This window comes from Eschrichtius robustus, chromosome 5 (assembly GCF_028021215.1).
Source record: "Eschrichtius robustus isolate mEscRob2 chromosome 5, mEscRob2.pri, whole genome shotgun sequence".
NCBI lineage: Eukaryota > Metazoa > Chordata > Mammalia > Artiodactyla > Eschrichtiidae > Eschrichtius > Eschrichtius robustus.
Window position 1 is genome coordinate 2,301,054 of NC_090828.1, and position 19,564 is coordinate 2,320,617.

Consider the following 19,564-nt stretch of genomic DNA (forward strand, 5'->3'; position numbering starts at 1 on the left):
GATGGGACGCTGTGGCCGCAGAGCTGGCGGCCACCCTTTTGTGCCTCTGAGGACCAACAGCTTGGGCCTCCTTTGCCGGTCAGGACTGGAGGATGGCCCCCTCCGTGGCTCTCGGTTCCGAGCTGGGATGTCGCCTGCCTGCAGACATCCTGGTGCACAGGCCCTCAGGGCCCTCCTGTGGGTGACAGAGGTGTATCACACTCACACGAGGTCCTGCGTCTTCACCCTTGATCCCTGGGCCACGGTGCGAGTACAGATAAGAACCAGCGTGGTCCTTCAGGAAGAGGTAACATCCACGTGCAAACCTGTGAAGGGCTGAATGTGGTTGAAGCTTTCACAGCTTCGGTGTGTGTGTGTGTGTGTGTGTGTGTGTGTGTGTGTTAAAAACTGACACTGGAAAACGTGGGGGTCAAGAGCCAGGGCTCTGACTCTCGCTTCTGCCCGTCCGAGAACCCTGGCTGGTAACTAACCCGTGTGGGTTCAGCTCTTCCGCCCGTGGGCAAGGGCAGTGTGTACGGGCCCGCACGAGCCTGTACAGGAGACGGATGGGAAGACGGCACAGCCCGCGGGAAGCACTCAGCCGTCGCGCCCGGGAGCATCTCAGGCTGGCTGGAGTCGGATTCGCCGGGCGGCGCTGAAGGCCGCAAGCGTCACACCGCAGCGGGCGTGAGAATCCACAGGGGCGTGTGATCCAAACGCAAAAACCTTTACAAGTTTGTAACCAAACGACCAACACAGGAACGATAATCATAATTTTTAAAATCATAATTAAAAAGGAGGAGAGGGGCAATGTAGGGGCAGGGGAGTAAGAGGTACAAACTATTAGGTATAAAACAAGCTACAAGGATATATTGTACAGCATGGGGAATATAGCCAATATTTTATAGTAACTATAAACGGAGTATAACCTTTAAAAATTATTAATCACTATATTGTACACCTGGAACATATAATATTGTACAGCAACTACGTTTCGATTTAAAAAATAAAAATAAAAAATGATACTCATCTATATCAAAACCTAAAAAAAAATACTAACAGTCACAAAGACATCTTAAATTCTTCATATATAAAGAAATTGTGATGGTTAATCTTACATGTCACCTTCACTGGGCTAAGGGATGCCCAGATAGCTGGTAAGACATTACTTCTGGGTGTGTCTGGGAGGGTGTTTCCCAAGCAGATGAGCATTTGCAGGACTGAGCAGTGATCATCCTTCCAATGCAGGTGGGCGTCATCCAATCCCTTGAGACTTGAAGAAAGCAAACAGGCGGAGGAGGAGTGAAGCTGCTTTTCTGCGTGAGGTGAGACCCCGTCTTCTCTTGCCCTCAGACATCGGCTGCCCCCGCTGTCCGGCCTTCCACTTGGACTGAATTATACCACCGGCTTTCCTGGTTCCCCAGCCTGCAGATGGAAGATCATGGGATTTCTTACTCTCCATAATCACGTGAGCTAATTCCTGTAACAGATCCCCTCTTATATATCTGTATCTGTATCCGTATCTATATACCTATATCTACATCTATGTGCTATTGGTACTGTTTCTCTGGAGAATCCTGACTAATCCAGAAATACTATGGTAAATATCGGACTTTGCCTTAAAACAGGGAGGGCAGCTCGATGGGAAGTGAGAAGGGCTGACGCCTGGGAACCACGGGGACAAATACACAGGTGGAGAATGAACCTCTAAGTGGGCACTGAGCCTTGGGGGGGGGGGGACCCGGGGGTGAAAGGGCGTGACTGGCACAGCTGTGCTTCTCCAGGACTCGCCGTGTTCACCTGTGTGTGTGAGCTTTTCATTCAGCCGTGACTTGTTGGTGCACCAGACTCGTTGCCTGGTGCTGGGAGAAATTAGACAGGAACCGATGGGCAAGTGGAGCGAATATTCACACACAGGCGCAGGGAGGCTCTCCCGAGGGTGGTTGAGCCCTCCGCCTTGGATTGGCAGTCTGGCTGGCACCTGGACCATTGGATTTCATTGAGCAAATGCTATAGGCTGAGCCCCATGCTGGGGCCTGGAGAGCCAGCAGGGAACAGATCAGACAATGACCAGACCCTCATGCGGCTTAAGCTGCAATTAATGAACACAGACAAATAAGGCAGAAGAGCAGATGCAGCCTATGCCCCTTGTCCTCTTGTGCCTCACAAAGGAGCGTTGCTTATGACATCAGCAAGCACAGACCCTGATGCAGACACCGCCAGGACATCAGCGACACGGACCCCATTGCAAACACCGCCAGGACATCAACAAGCACAGATGCCTAGATTGTGCTTCCAACGTGGAAGGAAAAAAATTTGGAAGATTTTGGAGCCTTTTAAAATCATGAGTTCTTTCATCTCTCACATGAAAAGGGGGGACACCCAAAGTAGGGCAGTGACGAGCTGAAGGTCATACCGTTCCTAAAGGTGCAGCTGTGATCACACACAGGTCCCCAAGCTTCCCCATGTCGGTCACTGCTTCTTCCAGTGTCACAACGTGTGGAGGTGCCTTCTTCACAGTGGAGAGTACCCGCTTCATTCAGTTGTATTTTGAATGTATCTTTGTTTAGTTCTAATTAAAATCTGTATTTTGAGACAATTGTTGATTCCCATGCAGTTGTAAGAAATGATAGAGATCCTATGTAATGGTAACATGTTGCAAAACTTTAGTACAGTATCACAAAGTCAGGAAACTGACGTAGATACAGTCGCAATACAGACCATTTCATCATTCCATCATTCCATTTCACCAGGAGGGCCATCATGTTGTTCCTTTATAGTTACGCCCACTTCCCTTCTGCCTCCCCTTCTTAATCCTTTGCAGCTACTATTCTGTTTTCCATTTCCATAATTTTGGCATTTCAAGAATGTCATATAAATAGAATTATACAGCAAGTAATCTTTTGGAATTGGCTATTTTCATTCACCGTAATTCTCTGGCGATCCATCCAGGCTGTTGTGTGTATCAGTAGTTCATTCCTATTTATTGCTGAGTGGGGTTCCATGGTACGGGTGGACCACAGCTTAACTACTCACCTGTTGAAGAAAATTCCGTTTGTTGCCAGTTTGGGGCTATTACAAATTAATCTGCTACAAACATTCATGTACGGTTTTTGTGTGAGTATAAGTTTTCATTTTCTGGGATAAATGCCTGGGAATAAAATTGCTGGGTCATATAGTAGTTGCATGTTTAATGTTTTGAGAAACTTCCAAAGTACTTTTCCAGAGCAGCTGTGTCATTTTACATTTTCACCAGCCATGAATAAATAATTCAATTTCCCCACATCCCCTCATTAGCATTTGGTGTTGTCACTAATTCTTATTTTAGATAACCCGACAGGTGTATAGTCATACCTTGTTTTGGTGTTAATATGCATTTCTCTGGTAGCTAATGAGGTTAAACATTTTTCATGTGCTTATTCGTGTTCTGTGTGTTCTCTTTGGTGAAATGTCTGTCCACATCTTGTGCTCATTTTCTAATTGAACTGTTTGATTTTCTTTCTTACTGCTGAGATTTGAAAGTTCTTTACATATTCTAGATATTAGTCCTTTGTCAGGTATGTGGTTTGTAAATATTTCCTCCTAGTCTGTTATTTGTTTTTTTCATTCTCTTAACACAGTCTTTCACAGCAAAAGTTATTAAATTTTGAAGAAGTCCAGCTTATTGATTTTTCCTTTTATAGGTTGTGTTTTGGGTATCAGTTCTAAAAACGTTTTAGCCAAGTCTAAGATATGAAGATTTTCTCTTCTTTTTTTTCTGAAAAGTTTACAGTTTTAGGTTTTATATTTAAGTCCATGATCCGTTTTGAGTTAATATTTTATAAAGAAGAATATTTAAGTTGAGGTTCATTTTTTGCCTTTTAATGTCCAACTGCTGCATTTGTTAAAAACCCTATCTTTCCTCCATTGAATTGCTTTTGCTCCTTTATCAAAAATCAGATGGGCATATTTGCATGGGGCTACTTCTGTGTTCTCTGTTCTGTTCCATTGACCTATATGTCTGTCCCTTTGCCAATACCACACAATCTTGATTACTGTAGCTATACAGTAAGTCTTGAAATTCAGTTGACTGATTCCTTCTACTTTATTCTTCTACAAATTATTTTAGCTATTGGTTACTTTGCTTTGCATATAGATTTTAGAATAATTTTGTCTCTAGCTAAAACTCTTGCTGGGGTTTTTTATGGGAGTTGCTTTCAACCTGTATATCAATTTGGGGATAATTGGGATCTCTACTATGTTGAGTCTTACAACACATGAACCTGTAATGTCTTCATTCATTTAGATCATCTGTGATTTCTTTCACCAACATTGTGTAGTTTTCAGCACGTAAGTCCTGTACGCGTTTTGTTAGATTTATACTTAAGAATTTTCATTTTTTTGGAGCAATTGTAAATGGTATTGTATTTTTAATTTTATATCCAGCCTTGCATGCCCAGAATAGATCCTACTTGGTCATAGTGTATATTTATTTTTATATATTGGTGAACTTTATTTGCCAATATTTTGTTAAGGATTTCCGCATCTATATTTAAGAGAGCTATTGGTCTATAGCTTTCTATTTTTTTGTAATGTCTTTGTCCAGTTTTGGTATCAGGGTAATATTAACTTCATAAAGTAGATTGGGAAGACTTCCTCCTCTTCTGTTTTCTGGAAGAGACTGTGTAAAATCGGTGTTAATTCTTTTTAAACATTTAGTAAAATTCTTTGGTGAAACCATCTAGGCCGGAGAGTACTTTTTCTTGTCTTTTCTATTTTTTTTTTTTTGAGTTTTAAAATTGTGAATTCAATTTCCTTAATACTTACAAGTTATTCAAATGATCTATTTCATATTAGGTGAGTGGTGGTATTTTTTTTCTGAGGAATTGGTCCATTTCATCTAAGCTGACAAATGTTTGTAGTATTTGCTTACTATCCTTTCAATGTCTAAAGCGTCTGTAATGACATCCTTTGTTTCATTATTGGTCATTTTTGTCTTTTCTCTTTTTTTCTTTGTCAGTATTTCTAGAGGTTTGCCAATTTTATTGATTATTTCAGAATACCACACCTTTGTTTATGATTTTCTCTATTGCTACGTTTTCAATGTCATTGATTTCTGTTCTTATCTTCATGAATTTCTTCTTTCTGTTTGTTCTGAATTCTTTTATTGTTTTTATGGGTTTTTCAGGTGAGAGCTCACATGCTGATTTGAGGCTTTTCCTCTTTCTTAATGTAAGCACTTAGTGCTATAAATTTTCCTCTCAGCACTGCTTTAGCTTTAAATCTGCATGGTGGGGGGGGGTCTGTCTGTTCTCTCTGCTTGTCATTTCTCTGTTATCTTTTTCCTGTCTTCCTGTGGGTTGCTTGAACATTTTTTCAAAATTCCATTTTCATTATGTTCTGGCCACAAAGTAATGTAAATTTAAGGTGCAAATACATGTCAGGATTGGCTTGTGTTTACAACTCCTCACAGGTGTGTTTTCCTCTCTACTTAGCCCCAAGGCACCTTTCCTTAAAGTCCCCTGAATGTGGTCTGGGGAAAGCAATGGTCCATTTGGGAGTCTCAGATTGATGTGGAGAGGGTCTTTTATTCAGCTTGCCACGTTGAGAGGTCTCTGCATCATGTAAACTGTCAAAGCTGCAGCCCAGGTCTGTCTGAGTCTTCAAACACCCTGGGGCCACTTGCAGCTGCCATGTTCTGTTTGTCTCTCTGGACCCCATTTTTCTCTACATTTTAGCCTGTTGATTTCTTACCATCTTGTTTGCTCTTCATTGCTTTTAAGACAATTTTAAAAGATTTTTTTTTTCCAGCCTATTTGTTTTCAGCAGGAATTTGGTTTGAGTAACCTAGTTTGTCACGTTCCTGGAAGTAGAAGATTCTAGCTACTTTTTAAAGGACCTTCTGGATGGAGTGGTTTTGGTTGCCAGTAAAAGGGATTCATTTATGTCACCTCAAGAAAAGGGGTGTCTTTGCTTGGCTTCCCCTTCAAAGCAGAGTCTGAGACAAGACTTTTGCACAGGTGGCTTATTCTGTAAAGTTTCCAGGGAACGAGGGACGGGAGTACTGGGACAATGAAACAGGGGAGGAGGGAACGCTGATCCGGGGGTGCCTCGCTGAGCTGGTTGCACTGCAGACAACAGGGCTCCGCCCTGCTGGGGACGCTCTGAGCAGAACTGTCCTCCCGAGACGTGGAAGGGGAATATTTCTCTTCCAGCTGCCGTCCTATGGGTAAAGAGTCACCCCAGGGTGTGTGAACTCCCGAGCACTAGCACTTGAGAGAACGCACCAGAACAGACCAGAGATCCATGACTAGTGGCCGGGAGCCCCAGGGCAGTGGCTGAGTAATACTCGATGCCCTTGGTGAAACAGTCAGGACACAGCGTCACACAGCTCATTCCTCCGTAGGGATTGGAAAAGAGGCAGGTCAGGAGGATGTGAGAGAGGCCCTAAGAGATGTCTGGACAAAGCCGCGTACCACAGAACGTATGGTCTGGAAGTTGAGGACATCAAGGGTCAGGTGGCCCTCTCTCCTCCTGCACCTGGGACAGTGTGGTCACCTCCGCTTCTCTCCACGGCCCCTCCGCCTGCCGGCTCTCTCTGCTCCCTCGTAGATTCTCCCCCTTTCTCTCTCCAGCTTGTTTGGGGGCCAATGTCACCGCACCTCCATCCCTGCTGTGACTCCAGACGCACAGACTTGTGGCCTCGGCTCCCACCATCAATGAGACCAGTCTCTCTGTTTCCCGATTCCCAGGAGGGCTCTGCTTGGCCCAGCTCATCTTTTTGACCCAGGCCACTCGTGCCACGTGCCCTTGGCAGCCTGGCAGTCAGCTGCTGCTGGGCCCAGCAGCCACCTCGTTCCCGACGGCGGAGGCAGGGGGACAGGAGTGGGGGCCGTGGGTGGCTGTGCAGGGAGATGGCCGTCTACCCAGAAGAGCTGTGGGCAGGAAGACACTAGCAACACAAAGGACATAAAAATGAAGCAGGGAGCTTTCATTTTGTTTTTTATTACTTCTTACAACTCCCCAGATGGACAGTGGGAGGAACTGGGTCTGCGGGGTCAGCAGATCATCCGACGAACAGAATGTGCAACTTTTTCCAGCTTGATTAGCTTTGCTTTTTTTTTTTTAATCTGTGAATTGTTGGGTCAATTCCCAACATCATAAAGAGCCAGATTTTGTTAATCTTGGCATCCAAATGATGTGTTTTCAAAATCTGAACTACAATAAAGCAGTAACAAGACGAAAGAAGTAACATCCTGTTTTATGGAGAGTCTGTTAAAAAAAAAATAATGAGAAAAAACACTCTGTGTGCAGAGTCAATATTTAACCCCCTGTTGTTGGGAGGTGGGGCGCTTTCATCTGACCTGGATATGAGAGGACATGAGTCTCAGGACGGACGTGTCATCCCCCCGAGGCCTCAGCACTGCTCGCGGGGCTCACCTGGTCTGGAAGCATGTGGCCCCCACCCTCCTGAGGAGCATTGGGTGGCGGGAATGTCCCCACAGGTCAAGAGGAGCTCGAGCACAGGTTTCGGGCACCTGGACCCCAAGAGGATGTTTATTCTTAGCGTGTCAGTCTGAGATGAGAGGTGCCCACCTGTCAATCCGCGACCCCTGGTTGCATGACCTGATCCTGGACATTTTAGATCAGGAACCCGGAGGCTGGACTCAGCTCCCGACTCTCATCTTCCATCTTCCCAAGTTTCTTCCAATCTCCGGGCATTGAGAAGGTGCGGCGTCAACACAGCCCCCCGAAATGAGAACACATGTCTGCGTTGCCCTTCCCAGGGGACTTGCTCATGTGTTGTCACATTTATGTCCCCAAGAACCCTGCAGGTTACATCTGGTTTCCAGGACCCTTGCCTCACAGATGGGGAAACAGGGAAAATGGGTTATTTGCTGTGGTTGTTTGTTGTGTTGTGTTTTGTCAAATCAGAGAACTGTCTCTTGGGTCTTTCTCCTTCTAACGGTAGGAACGGGAAAGCACATAGGACTTTCCTGGCCTGGACAGGTGTGAAGGTGACCCTCACACTCACCTGGATTCCCAGATTGTCACACCTGGCAGCAGTTCTATTTTCTCCAGTGTCGTTGTAAAGGTTACTATTTGGATGTGGGTTATGATGATGTCAATATGTCAAAAAGGTTTCTTTCTTCCCTCGTAAAATTCTGCAAGCATGACAACTGTTAGCAAACGATGATCTAATTCCTATTTTGGTGGAAGTTTGGAGCGCACTCTCTGTTAGGACTTTTTGCATCGTAAACTGACAGGGAGCTCAGCTCGAATGGATGTAAACAACAAGGGCCATGTACTGGTCACCTCAGAGCGAGAGGACATGGGTTCGGGGACCTTCAGGAGAGGTTTGATCCAGCACTCAGGCACACTGCTCCCCCTTCATAGCTAGTGGCTCTGCAGAGGGACCTGTCCCTGCAGCCCCGACTCTGCCCTGAAGAAGATGAGTTGTCCCCAGCAAGAGTCCTGAGGTTCACTGAGCCCCCTTCCTGTCTTTTCCTGGATCCAGAGGCATTTTCCTCAAGCCCCCAGGTTCCCCAGGTGGTGGGGCCCTGCAGGGACCATGCACTGGAAGGCACCTGTGTGGGGGCCACTTGCTGAAGGGCTCCCCTTAGGATCCCGAGACTCAGAACCCCGTGGGGTGGGGTGGCTCCGAGGAGGAGCCCATCCAGCACCTGCTCTGAGAGCTGCCGTGAGCACGTGCTCTAATCACCAGCCACTCGGAGCCAGGTGAGATGGGCAGTCACGTCACTATCTTCCCTACGTCCATTCCTGGGGCCTGAGATGAGGCACTGTCCCGGCCACCCTGAGGACCTGACCCTCCCCAGGCACAGCACAGTTTCTGGAGTCATCCTTCTGTGGTTCTTTGACCTTGAGCTTAGCCAAGGCTCCTCCAGGAAAGCCCAGGAGCATCAGACGTGCCTCTTACAAAGTGCCTTCTTCCAATGCCTTTCCTTTTCTTTGCTCATCTAGACGTTTGACTAAGCTGAGCGTCTCTCAGCCACTGCCCGCCCCCGCTACCCATGAGTCACTTTTCTGCGTCTGCTGGGGGGACCAGGAGGGTGGGGAGGAAGAAGGGAATGTTGGGGCAGGGGTGTCTCTGCTGGCCCTTCCTCTCCCCGGCTGAAACTTTACTCTCAGCTGGTTTTCCGAGGACCTGGCCCATTGGCTTAGCTAAGCTTCTGCTAACAGCGTGATCACTGTTTTGAAACAGAAACTGAAGAATGTTTGGGAGTTGGGGTCTGTGCAGAGAAAACATTCTCCTTGACTTTCTCTACTGAATGGCATGTGTGAAGGGAGACCCAGGCTCCCTCCTGCTTCGTCCCCGCCCCCTGAAATCAATCACCTGGTTAAAAAACAAACCCGAGAAACAAACAAAACTCTCAGCCTGTGTTACCAGAGTGGTGTCATGTGTCTATTCATTCCAGGGTCCTGCTGATAATCTACTGATTATGAGTCGAGTCACGAGATACTTTTACACAGATTACCTTGCTTATTGTCACAAAACCCCACGAGAGAGGTAGCATTGGGGTTTTATCCCCATTTTACAGCTGAGGAAACTGGGACCCCAAAGTAAGTTTCCAGCAGTGACTCTGCCCTGCGTGTCCGGGAACACGGTATGACACATGCCGCAAACAACAGCTTCGGAACAGCCAAGAGGAGACAGAAATCACCAGTAACAACAGAACCGAAACGACCCCTGTTTCTCTGGGTGGACTGTTCACTGCTTGGTGTGCAGAGACAGGCTCTCCGAGGCTCAGAGGGAGACCTTATTCAGGGCGGAGAAGGTCGGGCCCTCCCGGGGGAGGTTTGCCTCACTTGCCCTCCTTGGTCCTCTCTGACCAGCACCGGGTGAATTTGAGCCTCAGCCCTGGAGCATGAGGGCTGAGACCCTGATGCTCTCTGGCCCCTGGACAGCCGTGCCCTGGCCTTGGCCGGCTGCTCCCTGATGGGAGCACAGAGGTCTCCCCCATTCCCGGGTCAGCACAGCCACCTGCCCGGCAGCAGCTGCCTCCCCGGAGTGGCCGCTCAGAGCTCTGTTCACCTCTCACTCAACCTGCAGCCTTCCCAGCAGGTAACGTGGGCTGCACGGCGATGCTGGGAAAAGACCCAAACACCTGGGCGAAGCGTGCGGACGGATGCCAGCACCAGAGCGGCAGAAGGTGAGTGCAGAGTGCAGCCGGGCAAAGCTCCAGGTCCCTGGAGCCCAGCGGGGAGCTCCGGACTAGGCCCTGTCCACCCATGGGGGGCCGCTGTCGCCCAGGCCACGCGTGCCAAGTGTCGCTCTGGGTGGAGCCTGCCCGTTGTGTGCGAAGGCCGGGCCGTGGGTGATGGAGGGTCCAGAGGTGTGTTTGGAGTAACCTGTGAGGGAGGGGCCAGGCGCCGGGCCACCCCCTTCGTCAGGAACACCTGCTGACATTTTCTCCTTACCTGTTTATGGGTGCTGCAGCCAAAAGCCTGTCAGAGGGGTTCCCAGCCCAAGCCCATCTTGCACCCCATTCTGAGCCTCTCTTTCCATGACTGTTGTCTGGAGACCTCTTGGCCTGGCACGTTTTAGTTAGAAGAGCTGGACCACAACACGGAAGCAAGACGCATCCAACCTGCAGTCCAGAGAGAAGGCTATGACGCTGACAGCTCAACCCCCTTCCAGCAAAACTTAGGAGTCAAGAGTTTCTGGAGCTGCTGCTGGAGGAGAAAAATCATCACCCACGAGCGCAGTTCACACTCACGGAAAGGTGAGCGTTACCATCAAAGGGCACACGCTTTACAGCAAAACCTGTAGCGGTGGAGATTTCGGCCCTTCAACTCTCCACCTCCCCCTTCTTCCTCTGATACGGTCTCTTGGGATTTCGGCAAGTTAATCTCTAAATGCCCTTTGATTTTGTTATCGCCCAAGGAGATAGACCCAGTTTGCCACATTCCAACGGGAAACATTTTCATGTGTAAAAATACCCGAAGATGGTTTCCGGTCTGACGGTAGCGGACCCACGGTTAAAGCTGGCCGCTTCCCTTCCACCCCGTAGGCGTGCGGGGCTTTGGGGGACACTGAGTCTCTATGGCCCTGCAATCGCGCCTTCTCCTCCCTTAAATCAAACCTTGATTTTGAAGCCCTGAGTTTCGTAAATTTAAATTGACCTGAAGGAACCAGGAAATCACTTAGCAAGGCCAGAAGTCTTCACAGCAGCTCTGAACTCAGCAGGGGAAGATCGAATGGCTCGTTCCACTGGCCGCCCCAAGAAAGGAACTCCCAAACTGCCCTGAAGTCCTACTTCACGGCAGTTTGGGGTGGGGGTCGGGTGACGGGGTCTGCCCCCCAGAAGTGCACTTTTAGGTAGGAGCTCAGCCTGTGAAGCATTTGTGCCTGTATTTGGATTGTTTTTGCTCCAAGCTGGACATTTTACTTCAAAGGGAGAGGTGACCCCAGAGCTCTCGAGGCTGGACACATCTGAAGTGGAGTGGAAACTCACCGAGAGAGAGAGGGTATCTCTTTCGGGCCCTAAATCTGCGAGCGGCCAAGCGCCCCGGTTTCTCAGCATCATTTAGCCTCTGTGGAGGATGGCTGTCTGCAGGCGGACGTGCTCAAAGCGAGGGCACGAGGCGTTCCCCCTTCTCCCAAAGGCGGGGAGGGGCTGAGGGACACTTCGTCTCCGTGTCCACACGTCATTTCCCTCTCCCGTCAGTGCCACCAAGGAGACCAGGAAACAACACTTCTGCCCAAGTAGCCAGTCATCATTCCCAACATCATCAGACCCCTTCATCTTCCTCGGCTGCACCCCTACTTCCCTCCCTGCATCCAGAGAAGCCGGGACCAGGGCTGCAATTGGCTGGAACCTGCCACTGCGCCCTCCACGCATTTGCAGTTTGGGACGGAATGCCAACCCCATGAGTTCCTTTCACTTCTGCCTTCATTTCTGTCTCTCTATTTTATTCTCAAAGCAGACACACGGACAGGAAACTTTACAGCTTTGTCCAGGCCTGCAATGACAAAGCACCACACACTGGGCAGCTTACACAATAAAAATGTCCTGTCTCTCAGGCCCTGAGGCTGGAAGTCTGAGATCAAGGTATCGGCAGGGCTATTCCTTCTGAGGCCACGAGGGAGAATCTGTCCCCGCCTCCCTCCTTGGCTCGTAGACGGCCGTCTTCTCCCTGTGTCCTCTCATGGTTGCCCCTCTGTCCATGTCCTAATCTTCTCTTCTGATAAGGACACCAGTTATGTGGGATGCAGCCCACCCTAATGACCTTAGTTTAACTTGATGACCTCTGTAAAGACCTTAACTTCAAATAAGGTCACATTCAAAGGAGGTTAGGACTCCAACATATGAACTTGGGGACACAACTGAACCTATAACAAACCTGAATGGCTTTCACGGGTCACTGGTCCACAGCACAGTTTATAGAAGGAGAAACTGAGGTGGAGAGAGGGGAAGTGGGCAGCCGCTCCCCGCTGGGATCAGAAACAATGGCTCCCACTCCGGACGCTCACTGGGTGCCGGGAACCGTGCTGAGTGCCCCACCCGGTCCTGACAACCACCCAAGGGAGGCACTGTTGTTTCCCGGGTTGTTGCCGGGGAGACCAAGACCAAGACCAAGACAGGTGGGGAGAAGAAACCGGTGGCAGGATGTGGATACTTCTACTATTGTGAGTGTTCGTAGCTTTACTATTTTGAGGATCTTTGTCTCCGTGCTTGAACATCAACTATCACTTCTTTGTCTTCTCATTTGGTTGCTTCCCCAAGATGTCTTCCCGAGGCCCAGCCTGCCTGGCCTGTCCTTCCCTCAGTGCCCCCATAGTCTCAGGGTAGACGTCCACCGCGTTCCCCATGTGGGCGCCCAGCTTAGCACCTGCCCCTGCCTCCAGACGTCCCTGTAATACGGGAGTCACCTCTTAATAAAGAAACAACCTAATGCTGAGATAATCCGAATCTTCACTGGCGTCCCGAGAAACGTATGGGGGGGAAGGTGTGTTCTTCATGGGGGGCACATGTCTCAACACCTCTGTCTCCCCAGTCACTTTCAATACCGTCATCGTCCCCCCCAAACTCTGCTCCCCTCACTCTCAACCTGGGGCCCGCCCACTCTTCCCTCCCCACAGGCACCTCTGGCCTCTGCGGTCCCCCATCCCCAGCTGTGTCTCTCCAGCCTCCCTGTCCCTGAGCTCCCACCATGAAGTCCAGGCACTGAGGTAACCAAGGCAGAGCAGCCGTCTCCAGGCTGGGAAGGGAAGCTGAGAACCCCCAGGGCTCGGGCTCCACGCATTTCTACGCCCCAGATAAGGCAGAGAGAGCTCGACTGCTCTTCTAAGCTCGGGCCACGGTGGGTCATGGCGTCAAGACAACCTGAAATTCTCAAGACGCCAAGTCGGGCCCTCCCACCTCCCCTTCAGGTGGGGAAGGAGAGGAGCAGGTAACCATTCTGGTACTCCGGGGCCACAGTCCAAGGTGGAGAGCATGTCAACAAAAGGGATGTTTAAGCAGATGGACCCAGAGCAACAGTGAGTAGGTCAACTATGAACGGAATGTATGTGCTGCCTCTAAGGTAAAGGCAGACGATATCCAGGTGGGCGTGTTATTTGAGATACAAACACTTGGCCGCGTCACTCCTGGAGGAGAATCCTCAAATACTAATAATGGTGTTCACTTTCAGCCATGGGGGCCTTAGTCCAGTGGGCTCTGTTCCTTACACAAGACCTGAAGCAGCTGTGGGAGAACGAGCAGCCTCAGTGCCCTCATCCAGCTGTTTTTAGGTGGAACCCAGAAACGTTAAGGGTTTTATTCGATGTCTTTTCTGTGACGTGTGTTCAGGTCCACCCTAGAATTGTAATCTTGGCTTTGTCAGTCCCCGAGACCCAGACGGACACGGCTTGTGCCTTCTGGAAAATGCTTCCTGTGACTTATGTATTACTACCTCTTTCCATATTTCCACGGAAACTTTTTGGATGACAATTTTAATGTTTATGAAGAAAATCCACCTGATTAGGTAGAGGGAGGGTGACATATTTAGGTGAGTACTCAAAGACAACATGATGCGTAGAGAGTGAATATAAAACTGCTGTATGGGGGGTATGGCTATTCTCATTATAAGGTCTAGGCCCTGGAGGAAGTGGGGCTTCCTCTGAGCGTGTTTGTGTCTGAATGGGGAAGGAGATCCAGGGGCAAAGAGTAGGGTTTTTCCGGTCCCAAGATATGCCCTGGGTTCTTTCCTTGGACTTTGGCCTGGGGGTCCCCTGACACTCCCAAGGGGGGCCGTGTGTCACCTGCATGGGTACCTCTTGTCCCTCACCCCTAGCCAAGCCCTCTGCCTTGGGCTTGGGTGTGGGAGTTTCATAGGGCCTGGTCACCCACAGTAGAGACCCAGGGGCTGGTCACTCTGCAGAGTGGCATTGGTTCCAGCTCTGGGAGGAGGGAGCATGGATTTTGCAATTTGGAAATTGAGAAAGAAATTCTGGCCACCCCACCTGTAAGTTTTAGGTGATATGATTTGGTGTTCTTTTAATCTCTCCATGGCGAGAGGCCATGACCTTTGCAGTCTTCAAGGCCTCCAAAGGCCTCTGTAGGACCCTGTGGGATAGCACAGGACAGGGCAGGATTCTCATTGCCAGGATGGCAGCTTGCCCAGCTCTGTCTTCCCAAGGTCTCAGCAAGGAGTCCAGGTGTGTGTGTGTGTGTGTGTGCGTGCGCACATGCACACAACGCACCTGCTTTTGTTGTGTGCAGTGGGTGCTAGGGCTTGTGCTGCAGGGACCCCTCCAGGTGGTGCCAGCCCCCAGAGATGCAGGTGCTGTACCACGGTCACTCCTAGGGGCCAGCCAGGTGATGGAAGTTGAGGACAGGCTGGTATTTTTTTTTAAAACTTTGGGTTTATTTATTTATTTTTGGCTGTGTTGGGTCTTCGTTGCTGTGCGAGGGCTTTCTCTAGTTGCGGCAAGTGGGCGCCACTCTTCATCGCGGTGCGCGGGCCTCTCATTATCGCGGCCTCTCTTGTTGCGGAGCACAGGCTCCAGACGTGCAGGCTCAGTAGTTGTGGCTCACGGGCCTAGTTGCTCCGCGGCATGTGGGATCTTCCCAGACCAGGGCTCGAACCCGTGTCCCCTGCATTGGCAGGCAGACTCTCAACCACTGCGCCACCAGGGAAGCCCCAGGCTGGTATTTCTGGAGCTCCTGCCTTTCTGGTGGGCCTGGGAGCAGGAGTAGGAGAGGGGTAAGAGGGCCCACGGGCCACCACGGCCCTGCCAGCGACCCCCACTCTCCAGAACCCCGCCTGGGAGCTGGGTGGGGTCTGTGTGGCCTCTCATCTGTGGACAGCTCCATCCAGCAGCCCCAGGTATCGGCTGTCCCCCAGGAGACATGTCTCTGGTGGCTCAAGGTGGTGACCCATTGACTTGTAGTTCCCCAGCCGGAAGCCCTTAACCTGGGAGCCACCCCCCAACCCCCAGTGATGCCCACAGACACAGTAAGGAGGCCGGCAGGTGGGGCATGGGACTTCCTGCCCCACATGGAGGTGTGTCTGCACCATCTCCCTGCCCGCCTAGACCAGACCCCAGCCAGATTCTCCTTCTTGGATGCAGACTGTGGACTGTGGCCTTTCTGGGACTTCTTCTCTTGAGCTCCACCCTTACCTGCACATACAGGTGCTGCAACCTTAACCTGGCCCAGTGGCATATACAGGGCTATGGAGAGCGGGACAGTTGCCTGTGGAGCTCATGTTATCAGGGGGACTGGACATATGCAGAGCAGACTGTAACCCACTGGGAGAAGTGTGAAGGAGGGCATGGATGCCATGTCTGGGGAGAGTAAGGAATTCCACCTGGGAAGGCTCCGCAGCGCTGGCACTGGCTAGCACTGACCTTGAACAGCAGGCCTGGGACACAGGATGGGTGACTCTTGATCTGAAGAACAAGAAATGGTCTGGAGAGCGTACCTCTAGCTTCTGAGTCTGGGGCGTAGGTAGTAGGTGAGGAGATGGGCACCTAGAGGGGCTGAGGCCAACGTCACCTGCTTTCCCAGGCCTGGGTCTGTTAACACTCTCAACTGCATTAGTGTTGGTAGTTTCTAGAAAATTCTACAATTATGTATGCTACAAAATGTCTCGCATCCTTTCTGGTCCCCTTTAAAGTGAAATGATAGTTATTTCTGCAACCCGTTCCAACTTTCTCAGGCCCTTTCTCGTGTTGCAAAGTAGAGAAAAGAAGAGACGGAAGACCAGGGCTGCAAGGACGTCTTTATTGTTCCTGGGAGGGAGCAGTATACAGAGCCACAGTGCAGTCACTGAGCTTGTTAAAAATATCTCAATAAATAAAACAAATAAGCAACATATACACTGAAACAGAAAAAAAAAAAAAAAAAAAAAAAAGGTTAGCTGAGCAAATCATGGAGAAAGAGAAAGGGGAGAAGTGAGAAGAATTCCAGGCTTCCTTGAGACAATCATGCAGGGGCTTGGGGGTGGGAAGGAAGCACGAGGTTCTTTTTCTGAGAGCCTTGGTCCAGTTTAAACAGAATTGTACAGGAAGGCATTTCTGGCTTATTTTTTAAAATATACACTAAAAAAAGGCACTTAGAGGGAAATACAAATCCAAAATCCTTGTAAAATGTGTTCCTGAATTTAGCGATTTTCAGAAAGAATAAATCCCCGCCCCCTCAAAACATAAAAATAAAAAAATAAAACCCAGGCCTGGGTCTGTTCCCACCCTCAAACAGTGGCGAGGATGGCAATGAACATGTCACCGGCAAGAAGGACCATGAGCGCCACTTCCTCTGCGGGGACCGTCTCGGGGAGGGGGCCGTGCGGTCCGGGGTCTGTCGCTGTGCCCTTGTCTAGGCACCGTGCTGGAGCACTGAGAGGGGGCGTTTCCCGGAGGTCATTCGGGTTTCAGAAGTTACAGACTCGGATGCACCCCAGTTCCACGTGCGCTCGGCCCCGCGGGACAGTCTGGAAAACAAGGTAGAGGGAGGTTGAGAAGCCGCTGCATGGCTCGGTGTCTGGGGACCACCCTCCTTCAGGGGCCCCCAGACGGGACGGGGCAGGTGCGAGCCGCTCTGACACCCGTCTCCTCCCTGTCCGCCCTGGCAGAAGCTGGACAGGTGAGCAGTAGTCAGGGCCACTGGGCACCTGCAGGCCGTTGCCCCCAGGGACCCAGGCCAGGCCTGGAGCTCCCCCTCCCCTCCCCACCTCCGCCCTCTCCGGCTGCACGCAGACCCAGAGGGCCGGATCTCCTGTCTCCTGTGCCCACCAAAGCCTTGTCCCCCAAGGTGCCCTGCAGGGCGGTGCTGACCCCGTGGGTGAGCCGCTCCCGAGTGGAGCTTCCACGGAGAAGAGCAGTCCCCCATGGAAGGGGAAGGGGTGCTTGGGTGAGGCGGCTGCAGGGCTTTGGGACAGCAGTGCGTGCAAAACCAGCTGTGGAGGGCTGGGGGTGAGGACGCAGAGAAATGGGATGGCCGCTGGGCAGGAGCTGTCAGAGGGGATGAATTTCTACAGCTGTGCTTTTGAAAAAACTACAGATTCACAGACAAACGCAAAACAAAAATGTACAGGGAGGTCACATGCACCTCTCCCCTGGTTTCCCCCACTGGTATCACCTTGCACTAGTCTAGTGAAGCATCACAAACAGAAGAGGGACCTCGGCACAGTACGAGGGCTTATTCACACCTCACTCATGTGTGTGTGTGTGTGTGTGTGTGTTGGGGTGGAAGGAGGTTGTACCAGTGGTGTGTGTGTGTGTGTGTTGGGGGTGGAAGGAGGTCATACCAGGTGTGTGTATGTGTGTGTGTGTGTGTGTGTGTGTGTGTATGTGTGTCTGTGCGCCAGGCAATTTCATCACCTGTGGATTCTGGCACCCTCCACTGCAATCAAGATACACAACTGTCGAATCCCCAGCCCCAGGAGGCCCCGGAGCTCATGCAACTGATCCATAAAGCGCAGGTGGGTCGATCAAAATGCAGCTCTGGGGCCAGCTTCCAGCCGCCGTCTCCAGAGCCCCTCACCCCCATCTCCACCACCTCCCGCAGGACCTGGCCAGTGAGGCTCCCAGGAAGCAATTCAAGCGACAAAGGCCACGCTCTACCAGAAACACCCCTGCCTTCCCACTGGGAGGTCTGGTTGAGGAGTGAAGCTTGCTGCTGACGGGGAGGAGGGGGACCAAGTGATGTGGCAGAGGGAGGGGCATGCGCCGGGCGGACCCAGTGAGCAGGGCCCCCGCAACTCAGGACCTCACAGGCTGCCATCTGCGCCCACAGGCTTGCTAGAGAAAACGTGCTGGAGAGAAGATCTGGGCCAGGGTGTCCGACCACCAGACTACAGAGTGAGTGACGCAGCCGCCGTAAGTCAAGGTCATAAGTCTCTGCAGTGGGGACAGCGGGAGGGCCCCGGCGATATCACTGGGCACGAGCACCTGGCCAAGAACCTCGTGCTGGAAAGGTCCCACGCGTGGATGCTGAAGGGCCTGGGGGCGAGCACAGTGGGCCCCTCACCTCACTCCAAGGAGGCAGCTCGTGGCTGGGGCAGCTGCTGGCCTGTCGCCTGCTGTTCTGGGGCCGTGGACTGCTGATTGCCCAATCCTGCAGGACCCAGTGCTAAGCACACCCAGCCAGCTTGCAGCCAATCCCGCATTTACAGCGTGTGTGCGTGTGTGTGTGGGTGTGTGTGGGTGTGTGGCCTGACGCCACTGGGCAGGGGCAGCAGGAGGTATGTGCCTTGACCTCCTGCGCCCCCAGCTCCCTCCCCGTGGAACCCTGAGCTCCACACTAAAGCCCAGCTGCTCAGGGAACTCTAGAAACCTTTACTGCATCAAGACAAAGCTCTGCAAAAGCGAAGACACATTTTCCCTAAAACTCCAGCGCGTGGAAACACACATGCACTTCTTTTTTTTCCAAGTTCAGAGCACTCCAAGTATGTAAGCCTTTTTAAGTGGTCCTGGGCAGAAAGTCAAAGGCTGCTCTCTCTTGGAGAATGTGGTTGTAATTAGATAATTAATAAGGGGGGCAGCTAGAGAAAGCTAAATGGAAGCCTTCCTCAGTGGGAGGAAATAATTACAGCAGTTTTTGATATATGAGCTGCGCCAGCCCTCCGAGGGGAAATACAGCATCATCCGTGGAAAGCCAGAGACGACAGGGCCGCCCCCAGGAGCGCAGGTTTCAGGGTTCACTCCACATGCCTGCGGGGCCCAGGGCTTGGGCAGGAGCGAGCGGCAGGTTCATTAGTCTTTCTGACCGAGAGCCTTCGGGGCCGGCCGCCTTGATGTCACCCTGACCCCAGCTGTGTCTGCTGACATGGGCGGCGTTCTCAGCCACAAATGAAAAACATCTGGGGCCCCGACAGCCTCCCGCGGGTGAGAGCCACCTGAAACCGTGTGCGTGTGTCCTGTACACAGTTCACTCTGCATCTGTCTGCCCGGCCAGGAAGGGGGGCAGGCAGAGAGGCCGGGCAGCGGCTGGACTGAGAGGGTGGCCGTCCGCCTCTCTCACCCACACCGGACCATTGGGCACTGAGAAGCAACAGAGGGTCTTGTTTGAATCTGTATCCCTAGGGCCTGACACAGGGAGGGGCACATCAACAAAGCTCTCCAGAAAGTGAGGCAGGGGCGGGCTTAAGAGGGAAGCAT

At 51.2% G+C, this 19,564-nt stretch overlaps 1 protein-coding gene across 2 annotated transcripts in view; it reads right to left on the reverse strand.

Moving 5' to 3' along the window:
- Positions 1–16,168: 16,168 nt before the first annotated feature.
- TWIST2 (twist family bHLH transcription factor 2) overlaps positions 16,169–19,564 on the reverse strand; it is a 50,116-nt gene continuing 46,720 nt past the window's right edge. For both annotated transcript variants that reach the window (XR_011074100.1, XM_068544114.1), the window contains one exon: positions 16,169–16,896. The gene's annotated coding sequence lies outside the window, so the exon portion shown is untranslated. The remainder of the gene's footprint in view (positions 16,897–19,564) is intronic.